The 19,538-nt window shown below is 39.7% G+C and overlaps 1 pseudogene; it reads right to left on the bottom strand.

Moving 5' to 3' along the window:
• Positions 1-12,307: 12,307 nt before the first annotated feature.
• LOC135210694 (protein lines-like) lies at positions 12,308-14,999 on the bottom strand (annotated as a pseudogene).
• Between the last annotated feature and the right edge of the window lie 4,539 nt (positions 15,000-19,538).

Raw genomic sequence — 19,538 nt, 5'->3', positions numbered from 1 at the left:
AGTTTTGATTTTATGACAAGTAACCGGGAAAACGCAGTTTCACACAAATACTAAGTTGATGTGCTAAGCAATCGAGAACGGAGAGGCTCCTCTGCGACATGTGATATCATTTGGACATTTGACACCAGAACCTGACTAAAGACTTTTTCCCGAATAGATCACAAGCACTGGAGTCATTCACAAGTTCAATAAACTCCTCCTTAATAGCATCATTAACAAACGTAACATCTGTATGGAAAGGGTCTCTAATTAGCTCAAGTTTCCCTCAGACACATCAGGAAAGTATCTGTCTGTTTCATTTTGCAGTAAGGAAAGTTAATCCACTCTTATAAACTTACCATCTGAACTACAGAAGAGGTGTCCTGCCTGTCAGCAAGTGGGCAGCCAGGCCCTTGACCCTTATAAACCCCTGGGGAGCGCGTACACCCTGACAGACTCTTGGTGTACCCCCCTGAGGTATGCCTCTCAGTAACATCCACAATCCCCTCCTCGTTGCAACGTTAACCCAGTGTATCACGAATCACCAACATACAGCATACACTTTCTCCTGTCTCTCTTCTGCACTGTTCTTACGCTAACTTGAACACACTTAACAATTTTTACTCGCTCTCCGATCCTTGCGCATTCTTTCTCATATATCTCAAGGAAAACAGTAGAGAGAAGGCTGAAGAGTAAGATGTGTGTGGTGTCCTGTCGCGTAAAACTGGGCCACCTGATATAAAGAGGAACTAAATCTCTCCTTCAGTAGAAGTCTGGCCAAAACTGCACCGGTAGGAAGTGCTAATGAGGGCACTTTATAGCAGAGGAAAATTTTATCTAAAGATATTGAGTGGAGTCATTAATTAGACAACTGAAGTAATCCATTTACGATAAAGCCAATTTAAAGCTTTAGTGACTGCATTTTTGTAAGAAGATTTAGCATTATTGGCTGTGTTATTTTTTTCCTCCTGATACACATTTCAAACCTTGGCCCAAATTCTACATTCTATTCTCTATAAAGCAATTTTTTAAGGAAACTAAACTCTTAGAATTGCAATACTAGTGAAATGTTGAGTTACGTTTTCATCAAAGACTATTGGGAATTTATACTGAGAAATAGATCGAAAGTGGATTGTAGTTTCATTAAGATTTTCCTCAAGCTTAAAGCTTACAGGTAAGACAGAACAATTCAAGATTTAGAATGGACCACAGAAAATATCATGGAGGTAAAGGCATGAATAAATGAAGAGGGTTACAAGAGACAATTGTGTGATAAAGATGAGAAAGGGTAAAGTGAGAAAAGAAAACTTGATGAACGCTACAAGAAATGGAAAAGGAGCAGACATATTCTAACAAAAAAATTTAAAACAATTAAATATATAACTTGAAGAATTTGCGAAGAGTAAAAGCGAAATCGTGGATAAAATTTCCTTATGCTAATTGTGCTGCTGCAGACCTCGGAGATATCAAGATAGACGGAAAAAGTCCCCCAATTTCTAAAGAGACATTTACCTTTCTATAGATCTGGGGCATTTTTCCCTGTGAACTCCTCCACAGTTCACATTGGTAGCTATTTATAGAGTTTTAACTGTGTTAATACTTCTTATTACCTTGGTTTTAGCTTTATAGCAGCAGCAACAGCATCATGATAACCAAAAGGTTTCGGCTCGGGTATAATGAGATTTTAGTGGATACATAACAATTAGGGAACAAAATTTAGATTCTAATAAGAATGACCAATTGGACTATACCTGTATTTACGAACTCCTAAACCTTGGTACGAAAAACCAGAAACGGGAAAAAGAAAGTCTTGAAAGCAAAGAATTGGGCACTGACATTCTCTTCTTTTCAGATGATGATATGGTGGTAACAGAATTAATTGAAAAGGAAGGATGGAAAGGCAATGTATAAAAAAGGAATACTACCTTCCCTACTCCGGGGCCCCCCAACTAGGGGAAAACTGTAGTCATTATAAATCATAGGTTTACTTTCTTCTTCCTAGCTTAAACCCATTTTTATATGGGGTCGCCATTACGAATGAGTCGTCTCCATCGATTTCTGTCTTGTGCCTCGTTCTCATTTATACCTTTCAATTCCATATCTTCCCTTACACAAATCACGCCCATCTCTTTCTTGGTCTTCCCTTCTTCCTTCTACCCTGCACTTCCATTTCCATCGTATGTCTTCCAACATGACGTTCCTCCCTTCGTAACAGGTGTCCATACCATCGAAGCCTTCCTTCCTGTATTTTCTTCGATATTTCCGCTACCTTGTCGATCCTCTATACTCATTTCTAATCCTATCTTCCCTTGTTACTCCCGACATCCATCTCAACATTCTCATTTCTGCTACATCCATCTTCTTCTCCTCTGCTTTCCTCATACTTGCCGTTTCTGTTCCATATAACATTGCTGGTCTGACCACCGTCCTATGGAACTTTCCTTTCAATTTCAGAGGGACCTTCTTGTCACAGAGTACCCCTGATGCAGACCTCCAATTATTCCATCCTGCCTGAATTCGGTGTCTCACCTCTTGGTCCATGCTTCCACTATCCTCCAATACGGACCCTAAGTACTTGAACTTCTGTACTTTCTTTATTTCTTCCCCCCCAACCCCCCCTATCCTTATGCTACTTCCACCGTCCTCAGTAATACTAGAACACATATATTCGGTTTTTGATCTGCTTATTCTCATTCCTCTCTCCTCAAGTGCTGCTCTCCACCTCTCCAACCTCCCCTCCAACTCCTCCTTCCCCTCTGCACACAACACAATGTCATCCGCGTATAATATGCACCATGGCACTGCTTCTCTAACATCCCTGGTCATTACATCCATCACGATGTTGAAGATGAATGGGCTAAGTGCTGACCCTGGTGTAATCCAACTCCTATCTCAAATCCATCCGTCTCACCAACACTACTTCTCACTCTAGTATACACATTCCTGTACATCTCCTGGAATAATTTCTGACATACTTTTCCGGCACCATCTTCTCCCTCAAACATCTCCATATTTCTTGCCTTGGCCACTCTGTATAGGCCTTTTCAAGGTCTATGAATACCAGATGCAGGTCTCGTTGTTTTTCTCTGAATTTCTCCATTTAGCTGCCTTATGCAAAATATTCCATCCGTTGTGCCGCTTCCCTTCATAAATCCTACTGTTCCTTCCCTATTCTAACTTCCTCTCTCAGCCTGCTATCTATGATTCTTTCCAAAATCTTCAACGTGTGAGACATTAGTTTTATACCTCTATAATTACTGCATTCCTGGACATCACCTTTACCTTTAAATATAGGTATCAATATGCTTTCCCGCCATTCTTCTGGTATCTTTTCCTGTTCGAATAGTTTTACCATCAGATCATACAAGATGTCTACCCCTTCCTCTCCTAAGGCTTTCCAAACTTCGACTGGGATTAAGTCAGGTCCTGTTGCCTTCCCATTTCTCATTCTTTTAAAGCTCGTATCACTTCATCCCTAGATATCCCATTACCATTCCCCGCCCATGTTTACTTGTCCATCCTCTCTTACAAGTCTTTCATTTTCTTCATTTAGCAGTTGTTCGAAATACTCTTTCCATCTTTTCAGGATGTCTTCTTCCTTTTTACGACCGTACCATTCCTATCTTTCATTTGCTTAATATGGGTGATGTCCTTTGTCTTTTATTTCTTACTTTTGACAGTTTGAGCATCTTACTCAACCCTTCCTTGGTTTCCAGTTCATTATAAACCTCTTCATATGCCTTGCCTTAGCTTGAGCTACCACCCTTTTTACTTCTTTGTTTCTTTCTCTTAATCTTTCTCTGTCCTCCTGCAGCTGTGACTCTTCAAATCTCTTCTTTGCCTCCCTTTTACCTTTCACCACTTCCCCCACCTCTTCTTCCCACCACCAGCTCTCCTTTCCTCCCATACTATTCCAGATGTTTCCCCTAGTATCTCCTTTGATAGGTTTACTTTAGTTGTAATAATTCCGGGCAGGAAGGAAATGCAAGTCAAATGTTGAAATAATATAATCATTGTACAATCTTTGTAAAATAAAAGCAGCAACAAACGTCATTTATAAAGAGACACGATTTATATGATAATAAATAAAAGAAAATGCCACGGCTATAGTCAACTGAAAACAGAATGAAGCCTATTCAGATCTAAAACAAGCAAATCAACAGGAGGAGGCCTCCCACAGTGACCACCACCACTTTTAGTACCTTCATTCTGATCAAGTATAGAATAGGAGCGACGAATCTGCAACAACTGCATAATTCACGACCGCCATGCGATACTAATAGGACTAGCTAGTCTCTGTCGTTTTGCTGCTTCTGTGTTCAAAGAACGAACGTCTGTCAAATATTCTTTAGGAATTGAAAAAACAGTAAGTGAGAGAGAGAGAGAGAGAGAGAGAGAGAGACAGAGAGAGAGAGAGAGAGAGAGAGGGAAAAATCTTTCTCACGATTCAGATAGTGTTTCTTATACAGAGAGAGAGAGAGAGAGAGAGAGAGAGAGAATGGGGCATTGGCGTTATTTCAGATTTTTCTTGTGGGGTGTGGGTGGCAAGCATAGCTTGAAGGAATAATAGAAAGGGGGGGGGGGGTGCGGTTTCATATAAGATTTTTCTTGTGGGGTGTGGGTGGCAAAGGTTTAGAACTTATGGTATGGGTGTAACGGTAACGAGGGGGTAACAAGCAAAGAGACCCTCTAGCTATCATCTGGGGGTAGGGGGCTCTGCAAGCTACCACCCTCAAAATGTTTTTTTAAATTTGTGCACACAAACTTTGGAGAGAATTTCAGTTGTAATTATTATTATTATATCAAAGGCTTTGGGGGCCAAACCAAGTCTTGTGGGGGCCATCAGTCTTGAGAGGTATGGGGGTGGGAAGTGGGTGGCCCCAAAATGACGACCCTAATAGAAATATTTGTACAACTACCAAAACTTAAAATCTGCATTTCCCAGGTCTTCTCCCATCCTTCCATTTAATGTTTCTGAATTTGACACTAGTAACATATACACTGTTCTTTGGCAAATGAACCATCTCACAACACTGGCCACTTTTTACAAAAGCATAAAAAGCATTGAGTTTAAAAGTACTTGTGGGATATAGTCCTTGATAACGAAAACATTTCAAGTAACTACATGTAATGATGTATTTAAGTCACTATATATGTAATGTATTTTGCAACAAAAATTTTGATAATTCTTATTGCAGACAACTGTGATAATTGAAATGGAAGAATTGTTGGGTTGAGACCATACCATACACTATTACATGAAACAACTACAAACACAACTCCCTTATGAATTATAATGGTTTGTTACAACAGAAGAAAACATTATTTATGTCACCCAATGTGAAACACATTTGTACTAAGGCACAGTAGTGGAGAGGTTGGACAGGAGGATCTTAGGAAGGAAGTAAGAATAAATGTTAATATATGGCATAAGAGTGGGTGAAATTTGCAGCGCTGTTTTGCCCTAAATTGCACTAACTTTTTAACCTTTTAAGTTCATTCGCACATCTTTTCCAACATCCTCCCATTCAACTAATGCTCCTTAGTGCCTCCCATCAGATCAAAGACAGGAGTAGCACATATTTTGCCACTCAAACTCTGGACAGCAATAACGGTTACCTGCAGTTTTAATTGCCGTATGTTGTGTACCTTCATCAGTCTTCCTTTGCTTCCTTCTATTTAGCTTTCTTTTAGCTGTTCAAATTAAGGACCTAAATCCTCTTCTCTACAAGACTGGCAGTGTGAGTCACCATCTCGTTAATCTAATTAGTAATCGTAACAATTTACCAGCATTTAATAGGTAATAATGATCATCTTCCCAAGGGTTAGAGTAAAAAAATCATACCAAAGTTCTTTTTATTAAATTTCATTCTATAAAAAATTATACAATATCAAATATTACAAAACAAAGGCATGTTATTTTCTCATGGTGCAACAAAACCAATTAGAGGTAGTCTCCTTGTACAAAAAACCATTTTGATTGTTTTAGTATGCACAATTTGTATATATTTCAAACTGTCCCTAGGGTACACTTTTTTGTGTAAAAAAACTTACAAAGTTTAAAGGCAACAGTAGTTTCAGTTATATCATTGTGAAAATATCCTATACTTCAAGAATTTTTCTATAACAACGATGAAAAATCTTTACATGAAAAAAATTTCCTAAAGTCGATCATTTTAATAATCTGGTAAGTTTACAGGCTTGTTTACTAACATTGTCAGCGAAAAACTGATAAAACTCCAAATCTCAGGAAAACCTCCACTGCAAAAAATCATCTTTACATTGATGCATGGAATTTGCACATTTCATAGTACAACATCTACAACCTTATAGACCCTGCTGAATCTGCAATCTTACCTTCCTTTGTTACACCAGCCAAAATGAAGTGATGCATAAATTTTTCATTAGTCAATTGTAGAAATTGCCAAAAATGAACAAATCACTGACAGAAGGGAAAATAATGCACCCAGTAATTTTCTACAATCCATGGCACATATCTACAGACTAGAGCTTTGTTTTCTGAGAACATGCCTTTAGTTAGTTCTACAGGATGTGATACACCTGACGATTATAAAAGTTACAAAGAGGCTTGGATTCTCTCTAATAAATAGCTACTTAAATAAATACAAAAATATTCGTTCTGTATTAATGAAAATACTGAAAAAGATTCAGAAAAGAAAAGCCTAGGTTGAAAAAGAATAGATCTAGTTACAGAATTTTTTGAAAGAGAAAAAATTGGCGCAATCGTTGATGACATTCCTATTTAAGTACAGCCTTCAGAAAAAAAAATGATAGCACTATACAAACAAAACCATTTTTTGAAGTTTCTGAGTATTTACCAACACAGCTGACTGGTACAGCCACTCAAAAATATTCTGCAACATGTTCCAGAAGTTTTCGTTCGCCTAATAATAATTTATCCTTTTGATATATGCAGTGAAATTTGTTATTCTTATTTGTTTTTGGTTATTAATTGTATGGTTAACAATATAAAGAAGATTGGCCAGCGAAAAATTCGTATTAAGAAAAACAACGAAACATTTTGAAAAATTTTGTGCCAGATGATTGGGCAAAAAGAGTCAAATAAGAAACTATATTTGGAATCCAAATGAAAACTTATTAACTAATAAAATAATACTGCATAATCATCACCAATATTATATACATAAGGAATTATATAATTCTACCATGACCGTTGTCAAAAACACAAAAAAGAAAAATCTCATAACATCGTAAAAGCTTGTGTGATGCCACACTTATGCGGGAAGTTAAACTGTATCGTCATTCGTCACTTGCACCGATAAGATGGATAACAGGTGCTGACACACCACACTGTCTCTCAGGTCATCGATCATTAGCCTGCATGAGGCTCATGTTTCCATCAGAGATATTACTCGGCAACTTGGCATACACAGAACAACCGTGCATAGATGGATACGACGACAGAGAGAAAGAAGGAATATAAATATATTAACAAGAAGTGGATGACCCCATTGCACCACTGCTGAGGAAGATCATCGAATCATTGAAGCAGCTCGACAAACTCCCTTGACAACCACCATAGCTATCAAGAGAGAACATGGCCTTCAAGTTGTTGCCCAAACCATTCGTAACCGTAACTGGCTGCACGAGGCTAAGATATTTCATCATATTCCTGCTAGAAACCCTTCATGACTGAAAAACATAAAGAAGAGAGGTTAGGGTTTGCTTTACAATATTACTCAGTGGCCGATGATTTCTGGAAGAAAGTTATCTTTTGTGATGAGAAGACATTCTTTACAGATGAGCATGGCAGTCTTCACTGCTGACGTCCAGTTAATACAAAGTAAACTTTATTGAAGTGAACTAAGTAATTCTAAGTTTCTTGCTAGTTTTCATTCTGTTTAAGCTCAGATAATAAGTATTAGAAAAATAGCCCTAATATAAAAGCTATTAAAATGGTAGGCCTAAGTAGCATTGAAAGAAATCAGATATTCCACATGATAGGCACATAGAGAAATTGGCACCAACAGAAGCTGGCACCAGACCAGCAACCACTGGCCTTGCCTCCAATGAGGCAGATGGTGGAGGGTGTATCTCAATTGGCACTTCAATTTTTTCCAATTCCATACTAGGGCCTTTCTTGTTGGTTCTAGTGAACCTTGTCTTTACTTTCTCATCATCAATTGACTCTAATGATTCAGTTAGCTGTCTCTTTAATGATTCTTTATTTGATTTTACATTTGTGCTCCTAACTTGGGTTTTTTTATTTGCCTCTTTCTTTTGGTTTCTTAATTTTGCTACTACAGTAGCAAAACTTAGACCGGGTCTTACAATCATTGCTTTGGCTCTCTCTCGTGCTTCCTTAAATGTTGTTCTTTCTATTACTCTAATGGCTTGGATTTCCTTTTCTAGTAAATATATATCACACTGCTGAGATGACGAGGCATGTCCCTCACCACAGTGAACACATTTAGGTTCCCTGGTGCACATACCATGCTCATCCTCTCCACAGTTGACACAGACTGCAGGATTTTCTTGCAATTTGGATCGGCATGATTGTAGGGTGTGTCCAAAATGCTGGCAATGGAAACACTTTCTGGGTCTTGGGATGTACTGCTTTACCTTAAACCTATACCAGGCTGCAAAGACACATTCCGGAAGTCTTAAAGCATTAAAAGAAAATATTAAGGTAGGCTGAGGTATTCTGTTATTATCAACCTTCTTTGTCATCCTGTCCACCTTTATTACACCCTGGTCTTTTAATTCTGTTAAAAGTCTCTCCTCAGAGAAAGCCATCAACTGAGGGGCATAAATCAAGCCCTTCTGGAGTTAAGGCTGGAGTGGGGGGAGTACACTCAACGTAACTCCCGCAAGGCCCGACAATCCATCAACTTGATACTTTCCTCTGGGAGATGCTTTCTACCAGGAGCATGTTTCCATTCTGCGGTGTTATTTTTGGCTGTCTTCCACAACATTTATTGTCACCTTCTAGCTTCAAATTCAGGTATTTATTAAAGGAATTGGGTACAAAGACCCCAAGAGCTATTTCATATTTATTATTTTTCTTCATGGCAAATGGTTCCAGTGTGACAATACTGGAACCAGATGCTTTTTGTTTAGTTTTCCTGGCTGTATTATATTCACTCGCATTGCTTTGGGTCGTCAACTGTGTCCTTCTGTCATTTGGCCCAGGGATACTACACTGATCCTGGGGACCGACCATGGAAAATTGATGTTTGGGTTCCGAGGACAAGTCCTTTGATGAAAGCATAGGGTCGTCAAACAGAAATAGGGGGGGTTGCCATAAAACGTAAAATACATAGTTCATCCAGATATTCCCCATACCCACCACGGAGTCACACTTGGAGGACGGGTCATCCCTTTTATTAGGGTCGTCCTAGGGGTAATTACTGGATATACACCCTATCCCCAGTGCTAAGGCGTCATGATGTCCGTCGAGATCAGACCCGGCATTGAGGATAGGGTTTGACATTAAACTTTCCCCTCGCTCGACCACGTCAGGTACTAGAGTTTTACGGGTGAGGTGGCATGCCGTCCATCCTCACCCTCCTTCAAATCCCAAGATTTAGACTAAATCATGTCCAAAACCAAGCCAATAGTCGTCATCATAGAATCCATACCTTATAGGGGGAGGAAGGCAGAAAGATGAAATGTTTTTAGTAGAAGAAAAAGGGCTGACTTATTTCGTTGGATCAAAAGCTGGGCACCAAGGCCCAGCGAGAAAGCAGTTCCCACCAGGCATCAGGGCCCAGCTGCTGAACCCTAAGCCCCCATAAGATGCACAAGAACGTCTTATGGCTCAAATAGAAATAAAAGAGATTTTCTGCTCCAAGACCAGTTCCATATGCATTGAAAATAGCTGTGGAAACTGAAATTAGAAGGTTAGAAAGTGAAGGTTCATGGGAAAAGGTAGATTATTCAGATTGATCTAAACCATTAGTTCCAATTGTTAAGGACAACGGTCAAGTTAGGTTATGTGGAGATTACAAGGTGACATTAAATCCACAATTGCAAGTAGCACAACATCCATTGCCAAATCCTAAAGATATGTTGGCAACTTTGTCAGGATGCTCAGTATTTTCTAAGATACATCTTAGACAAGCATTTCAACAACTTTCCATGGATGAGAATTCTCAAAAGCTACGTACTGTAAACACACATTTAGGGCTGTATCGTCCAAAAAGACTTCCCTATGGTGTTGCTAGCAGTCCAGCAATATGGCAGCAAACAATGGACAAAATATTTGCAGGTATGTCAGGAGTATCCACCTTTTCATTGATGACATTTATTAAGACGCTGGCAACAACAAAAAAGAAAGGTTACGTGCAGTTCTAAAGAAACTAGGAAACACATACAAGGTCAACCAGAGTAAATGTATTTTAGAAGTTGACTTGGTAGAGTATAGGCTTTATTGTAAATGGTAAAGGTATTCATAAGACTCAAGATAAGGTGAATGCAGTGCAGTCACCAAAGTTACCAGAAAATGTCAAGGAATTGCAATCATTTTTAGGTTTAGTGACATTCTATGGTTGTTTCATTCAAAACTTAGCAACAATTGCTCACCCATTATACAATTTGCTGAACAAAGATGTAAAATGGAATTGGACAAAGGAATGTCAAAATTCTTTTGAAAGAATCAAAGCAGAAGTGACATCACCCCCATTCCTAGTACATTATCAAATGGATTTGCCAGTAAAGTTGGTTTGTGATGCCTCAAACAGGATTAGGTGCAGTACTAGCACACGTAATGCCAGATGGTACAGAAAAACCAATAGCTTTTGCCTCCAGAGTATTGAAGAAAGCAGAGAGAAATTACTCACAAATGGAAAAGGAAGCATTAGCACTAGTGTAAGGAGTAAAAAAGTTCCATATGTACCTGTATGGCAGGAAAAGGTTCACATTAGTTACAGACCACAAACCATTACTGATGATTTTAGGTCCAAAGGCAAGTTTACCGATGTTAGTAGCTGCAAGACTACAACGTTGGGCAATCATATTAGCGGCATATGATTACAACATAGAATATAGACCAACATCTAAGATGGGTAATGCAGACGCTTTGTTGAGATTGCCTGTAGACAAAGCACCAGAACAACATGAGGAAAGTATTCTTTGATTTCTGCTTATAATTCACCTATTACAGCTAAGGAAATAGCACAGTGTTGCATAATGCATTAAGGAATAGAGTTCTATCAGAAATACATGCAGACCACCAAGGTATTGTCAGATCAAAGTCAATTGCTAGAACTTATGTTTGGTGGCCAGGTGTTGATAGGAACATTGACAATTTGGTTAAGAAGTGTATGAATTGTGCATCACAACAAAACAATCCAAAACCAACAAGAATGCACCCATGGGAATTACCCAGATACCCGTGGCAACGTGTACATATAGATTTTGCAGGTCCATTTTTAGGATACTCATATCTGATATTAGTAGATGCATATAGTAAGTAAGTGGCCAGAAATTATACCAATGCAAACAACTTGATCGGTAGCAACTATAAGATCACTCATGCAAATCTTTGCAACGCATGGTTTGCCAGAAAAGATAGTAACAGACAATGGCCCACAGATTACTTCACAGGAGTTTAAGGAATTTCTGAATGTAAATGGTATACAATGGTATACAACATACATTATCAGCAACTTATCATCCATCCATGAATGGTGAAGCAGAAAGATTTGTTCAAACTTTCAAACATAATATGAAGTGTAGACAAGCAAACTCTGGTAATGTAGCATCTCACATTGCAAAGTTCCTATTATCCTATAGAACAAATGTGCATAATAATATGGGTGTAACACCTTCTTATTTGTTGATGGGGAGGAGGATCAGGAATAAGTTAGATTTAATGTATCCAAGCTTGCAGAGTCAGTTAGAACAGAAAGGTTATGATCAAGTAAAAAAACTTCCCAAAGACAACATTTCACTCCTTCAGGTTGCGTCATGGTAAGATCATACAATACACCAGAAAAATGGGTACAAGGAGAAATTGTCAGGAAGATAGGTAATTTACATTATGATGTTAATGTCGGTGGAAAGATTGTAAAACGTCATGTTGATCAGTTACAGTCATTTAGTACAAATCATACAGAAGTACAAGTTTCAAATACCTCAGACTTAAATAACTCAGATATGCAAACTGCTCACCAAGATGTTCAACCACCAACTGTAAATAGAGAGGAAAATCATGCAACAGCTCAGGACACACCTATAGTACTCCATAACAGAAGAGTAGAGGAAAATAAAACTCTTAAAGATTAGATTTGTAAATAAAGTGAGGAACAGTTGTTTCTTAGTCACAGGTGAAGGGGGAGGAGACTGTCATGTATGCAAGATGTTATGTAACGAGCGCGGGAAAACTTAGCTCCGCAGACACGTTCAGTTCAGAGCTATTGCACTGTGTTGCATAATGCATAAATGTTATAAGTATAACCAATTGTTATTGTGTTAGTATCGAGTCTGACACACAGGCTTCAATCTTATAAATTCTACCTCATGTATGCAGGATATGATTCCTTATTGTGTATAGAGCTCCGATGCTCAATTGTTTGTTATGATTCTATTATATACGCTTTTTGTATTTTGTATATTCCACTACCCGCCTTCCTCAATGTAGTTTTAGCCCATAAACACAAGCAAGAAGATATTGCTTTATCATCGCCCTTCATCCCGGAACCTCGGCGACGAGAAATGGAATACTACCTCCAATACTAAAACACCATCTTTCCCTCTACCTACAGGTAAGAGTGAAGAATTGTCGTATGGGTCATATAACTAAAGCAGAACCAAAATAATGACACAAAACAATTACTAAATACTGTAAAGTAACCAAGTCTACAAATCTTATTACAACTACCTAGAACAATACTCAAGCTCTATAGCATTACTAGTTCAACAAAAGACTTAACAATAAAAATTTCATGCATCCAAATTATTAGCGAATATATTTTTCTCTCAAGTTATATGTATCATAAAATAATTATTCCTATTCCTGCTCCAAATATTACTGTAAATGCTTTACCAATCCAACTCTACAAAGCAATAAGCAACTAACTGTGGGAAGTAATGCATACCCATTTACTTTTAATATTCCTGAAAAGAAAAACACACAAAATGTATTCCAACACTACCTATATACAGTGAAAATAAATTAAAGTACATAATTTCTTGAAATGTATACATTTTACAGTTGCCTACCTTATGTGAATCCCTAGACCTGTGAAGATGTCTAATCCACACACCACTAATTCAACCAACCAGTCATCTTGGTCAACAAAGAGTCGTACCATTCACTCTGCCATTGGAGCCTCAGGGTGGAATGGAAGTTTTGATTTGACAAAACTATCAACTTTGCGCATCACTTCCCTTAGACTACGTTCTATAATGGCCATATCAACATCCTCTGATCCTGAACCTCCAGACCTGGGGGAGTTTTCTTTAGAAGAATCGCATCGTTTCCTTGACTGTCACTGCAACTGCTTTCAAAATGACTAACACTACTTTGTGAAAAATAGTGCGCTCACTCTGGTCAATTCCACTAACACTTCCGGAACTTGGTCCTGCACCGATATCCATTGCACTGGAGCTGTGGTTTGGTAATGTACTGTGTTCCGCTGGTCCTCCACAAGGCACACACTCCAACAACCTTCTATCTTTCACAGCACAGATGAGGAGGTGAGCCAAGTTACAGGGCTCCTCTGCTAATACGTCCTGGAGGGCCAGCGTACTCCCATAACACAAGACCTCATTATAAAGGTCAAGCACTTTTCGCCACACTATTGTATGTGTGTCCCGAGTGAGAGGAGTCATAAGACGCTCTAGTCCTGAGTAAAATTTCTTTCTATCAGTCATAGAAAGATTAGCTTTGACTGATATTAAAGATTCCCAGTGTTAGAAAAGATACAATAACATGTTCTCTTTCAGTAAAAAAAATCATTAATTAGCTGCATTAATCTAGACACTAAAAGAAACCACTTGCAATTAAGCTTTTTAGTTGCCACATACTTAACTTCATTAGCCCCCTATGAATTAGCTGGGGTTAAAGTTATCTTTGCACAATCTCCTGGCTGTCCTGTGTCAGCAGGCTCTGTTCCTTCCAACGGATGCTCATCTAAATCTTTCCACTCGATAACTCTTCTAACAACTTCAACTGAATTACCCATTTCAATGAGGTTGGTAGACATGGCAAGATTGTTTACTAATTTTTCCAAGACAATTTCACTGGCACGGCCACGTAACATCAGCAAAAGCGAGGACAGGGCACGAGAAGACGAATAGCTCACATACTTATCTTCCGAGGCCATGAAGCCAAAAAGAATGTCAGGAACGGCCCCTTCGTTATCTGCCCCCGCTGCAACCACCTCACTGATGCTGGAACATAAAACGCCTTGACTCTGCTGCCTGAGAGACACTTCAAAGAAAAGAGCGAGCATACTAATGTACAAAAGTGTTTCATCCTGAAGCTGTAACATGTGTGACACTTGGTGTGATGAAAAGCAGTCATTACAGACAGCCAGTGTGTGAAGGAAGTCGGGAAGCTGCAGGGAACAGAGACACTTTCGTATCAACTAGGCATGGATTACCTCCAAGTAGAAACTTTCGTATCAACTAGGCATGGATTACCTCCAAGTCCCTTCTTGGCAGCAGCTGCCCCCACTGTCATCCCCAGAGGGGGGCAATTTCACCCTTTTCTGCTGGGGTTCTACCATTTTCACATAATTCACAATGCTGTTCATTTCACACCTGCATGATTCTGATGCCTGTCTCGAGTTCTTGGGTGGACATGTACAAGCACTGACACGTCTTGAGAAATCCTCCATAGCACAATATTATGTACCAGGGTTTCAGCTAGTACTACAATACTGTCACCTGGCTGACAGTATTCTGTGTCTACAAGCATAGAATGGAAGTGGCAGTGTGTCATGATGTTTCCATTCAACATTCATCTTCAGAGCAACTTTCATCTCCATGTGTTGGACTTTCGCAGTAGGACAAATGGTGCCATGATCCTGTAAAGCTTAAATATCTTTAGTTTCTCATACCATGAACATGAAATATTTAGGGTAAAAATAATCCATGGGAAACATGTATTAAACACAAAATAATTACCTGGTACAGTAATAAGAAAAACTGGTCAACTAAAATTGGTTAGTGATGATAAAACTAGCAATATTCTTGTCCTCAGTTCATGCTTGTCCTCAGCATGGAACCAGTATTCCCCAAAAAGGTAGGACAAAATGCTCTGCCAAAGATACTGCGGCAGAAATTGACATTTTAGCTAGGATAAAGCATACCTGAGGGAGTGGGAAAATCTTTACCAGAAATGGATGTCTAAGGTGCTGTGAGTCTAAGCAGATAACACATAAATCGTCATCCCAATTCTTTCATATCTGCACCCAATACATAGGAAATCAGAGGAACAGTCAACAAGGCATTGCGAGTTAAGCTTCTTCATCAATTACCCACAGGTTAAATGGGGGAGACCAATTTGAATATGGGATAGCATTACACCACTTTGGAATGAATCTCACTACATACCAGTTTGCTTTAGTCATTGGACATATCTGATTCATCATCCAAAGCCTGCCATTTATTAATGATAATGAGCTTTTAAAAACCTTCAAATCATCCTGTCTCATGATTTCGGGAAGAAATGCTCTTGATCTGCAACTTCAGGGCAGCAATGAAAACACCAAGTATTAAATCTAAATTCAGGTAAACAGAATAGGGAGACAGCAATATTCAGTGTTACTTAGGGGTCCAGGGCTGGGGCAAAAGCCATTGGCCATGTAAGGCACGGCACCCTGGTTAGGACAGTAAGGTCTGATTAGATCAGGACAGAATTCTAGGAATTGTTAGGATTTCTCACGCCTTCCCATCTCCCTACAATGCATCTGCTCCCTAAATTCAATAAGTCCAAGGGATTGTGATGTGACAACATAAAATTTATATTAAGCTGTACAAATTAAACATAAGGAATATATTTATTATATTTCTCAAAATGCCTTGCTTGTTCACACACTGAACTATTGGCAATTATCCTGTCGAAAGGTCCAACACCATAAACCAAATATTTATCAATACTGTATAAAAAGAGCATGAAAACTGTATAAATATATGCAATTACTGATCATAATACAGTATGGGGCTATATTTCTTTGAGAAGCACACAGGTTTTCAATGATAACTTTGTTTTGTTACAGCTACTGACAACAAGTAAGCAGCATTAGATGTAGCCTCTGGTGTGGCATGTGAGAATGGATTACCCAGAATGGTATCAATATAATCATAAATTAACGACAAAATGAAAACCTTTAAATGCTGTTAGGCTTGAGGGAACGCCCACTTCAACTCTCTCTACGCCTTTTTGTGTACTATGATATGTCATCAGATTACTTCATCTACTTGAAACTTGCAAACAAACAAGACATATCTTTTTATTTAAAAAGATTACTGTTGTATCTCGTTCATGGTAAAAGTACAAACTTTTACCTCTTTTCAGGAAGGTGTTGTAGCAACGCATATACTTTACTGTATCATGGATTCCAGTGTTAAATATTAAATGGTGCAACACAACACATGGACTAACTGGTGACAGTTGGTGAACTGTAATGCTGAATACTATATCTCCCAGACAGCTACTAACTGGCTGTAAAAATGAATGGTTAACAAAAAAAATTAACCTTGTTTGTTCTGCAAACAAAAATTCAACATATATTTCTTTCATGCTCATTTTCATATTACGTATAGATGATGTCTAATATGGCATATAATTACTTTCTTTTTTTTTAAGGATGACCACTTGTTAGATGGTCACAGGAAATGATGAACAGAGAAATGTTTGGATAAGCAATGGCTATAGACTTTGGTACATCAACATAGTCCTCCTGCCTAAGAAGTATCAAAGCAAAGATGTGGAAATGATTCATTGAAAGGAGAACCAACTGTATTTATCATAATGATAAATACAAAGTGATTTTCTTTGATATTGGACATTCCTCTGTCTAAAAAAAAAAAAAAAATACCCTGTACAACATTTGAAAGCCTGAGTACATGCAAAGCAAGGCCCAAAAGCAATACACCATGGTCATGGTATAAGGCAATTTTTATATATTGTACCACAGAATTTTACACACAAAAATAAGACATATCAATCTGATATTTACCCTTTCCAGGACCAAAAAGGGATTTTGACGTGGGAAAAATCTATATCTGGGCAAAGGGCCTGTGTCGCCCAGTGAAATAGGTTCCTTTAGCACTATTTCTAAGGTAAAATATTGTTATAATACCAGAGAACCGCTAAATTGGAAATGCCAGAATATTCTGGCTCGCTCACCTTTATTAAAAGGCGTCGGTATGGTTTCTGGGGCGAGTGAAACCACTACCACGGGTCCTTCTCCAATTAGCCTCTCCTACATCAAAAAACCTCAAGAATAGGGGACCAGACCTACGGCTCACTACCTGCTACCGTGTAGCTAGCGCCTGTGACGTCATTCCTTTGATAGCACTACTACGCTGCACACGCGTTTTCTTTTGCTGTGTTGTGTTTCTCGCTTTTTGGAATATTACTTCACCATGGATTGTCAATCTGCTTCTGCATCCAAGTTAAGTACTGCTATTATGGTTGACACTATTTAGGGAATGCCTTTGGCCTTTTTTTTACCGAATTATTTAGATTTTTCTGAGTCGTCGCCCCACGCAGCTTCGGCCCCGAGCTGCCATTACAGCGTGCCCCTTTGTGTCTCCTCATTTCGGGTTTCATGTGGTCTTCCATACCTAGTGAACACAAATTTTTATAGCAGTATTATAATATGATTGTGTTTTTATTGTTATTGGTGATGCTTTTTTGACTATCATGTGCTTGCACGGGGGTTTCTTTCGAGCACGTGTTCCTGTTTCGTAGCTCTTCTGGAACCTACCGTTACAGTTTCATGCATGCTGTTGCTTTTGGTTAGGTTACCTCGTTATTTCTTATAAGTCTATGGTAGTCTTTCTTTTAGTCCTAGCCTACCCTGGCTACCTGTCCTACGAATCTTCGTAACGGCAGTAAGCCAGCTGCTCGGAGTTACCAAGTTTTGACTACCCTTATCGGTTGGTCTCACTTGATCCTTCCAGGACAATCCTTCTCTCTCTTTATCTCATTCTCATTTTCCCCCGTGTTTAGTACATAATTTATTTCAATTTATTTCATTTATTCTAATTGTTGTGAGTTGGCTTCAGTTGGCCTATAGGCCTTCCTTTCGGTTGGCCTATAGGCCTTCCTTTCGCCTGGCCTTCTTCACCTCGTGGGTCCACCCAACCGTGAGGGGTCCAGGCGATCGCGTAGTCGCCACCACACTACCGCTCTCCCCTTCTCTCCCCCCCCCCCCCCCCCCCCCCCCCCCCCCAAGAGCTCCCACCCAGGTGGGTTGATATCTCGCTCACGTTGTCCCTGACAACCGATCCGAGTTTTCTCTTGGGGGTGAAGGGGGGCCACACGGGGGCCCACGGTGTGCGGGTGGCACTACTCAGCCGGTCTCAACCCAGACTAGGGGAGGAGCTTCGCTCTACCCAGCCTCGGTCGGCCACCAGGCTCGGGTGAGCTAGGCCCTCCTCGGCTCTCTGGGCTCTAACATCTACCTCGCCCTTAGTCACACCCTCCCCTCCTCATGGCGGGAATAGGATTCCGGCTTAGCCGGAGCCCTTGAGGGTATTGACTTTACGGTGGCTCCGGCCTCCGACAGGCTTACATTATTTCATATTATTATTATAAATGTTAATATGTTTATAGTATTAATTTATTGAAGTATACGCTTGCAAGGGAGCTACCCCTCCCTTGTTAATTTAAGTTTTTACGAAACCACAGAGCTCCGCCGCCTCACCACACCCGGACTCTCCAATCTCGCCCGGTACCTGCTTGGACTACTACTCTCCGGCGTATAAAATAGTAGCTACCCTGATTCGGTAGTTGTCTGTTCTCCGGTATCACTGGAAACACAGCTGCTAACTACCCGCTACTTTTCTACCGGAGTCCTCAGCACAGTGCAGGGCAAGAGCGGCTGAGTCGGGCATAACCCTACAAAACCGGAACACTCCGGTGTTATGAAATATCAACCACGGACTTTGTCCAGTTGGTTAACAATGGTACTCATGTATCATTCCTTTTACAGGCCACCCATTGTTTGGTTACCGGCTGCAACGCCGTCCTTCAGGATCCCTGTGGGCACGACGTCTGCCGGACCCACGCCACCTACGCAGTCCAACTAGAGGGTTCGATAGTGTGGCATCATGAGAACTGCTTCTCCTGCTACGATCTCGTGGAACGTGTCTCCTCTGATACAAGTGCCTCTCCGGCGTTTACATGGAGGTACAGGGTGGATCATTGTAATATATATATCAAACATATACCTTATAAGTTAAGTTATAGTTTAACACTAGCCTTCTCTTACAGGCGGCGCAGTCTGTTCGGGATGCTGCTCTCTCCACCCTCAAGGTATGGGTGGGCAGCTTCGGGCGTAACGTAGGCAAGGCAAAGCCATACATACTCTCTCAAGAGATGGCTACTTTGATCT

Source organism: Macrobrachium nipponense, chromosome 4 (assembly GCF_015104395.2).
Source record: "Macrobrachium nipponense isolate FS-2020 chromosome 4, ASM1510439v2, whole genome shotgun sequence".
In the NCBI taxonomy this organism is placed as follows: Eukaryota; Metazoa; Arthropoda; class Malacostraca; order Decapoda; family Palaemonidae; genus Macrobrachium; species Macrobrachium nipponense.
This window is presented reverse-complemented; position numbering and strand designations above follow the sequence as displayed.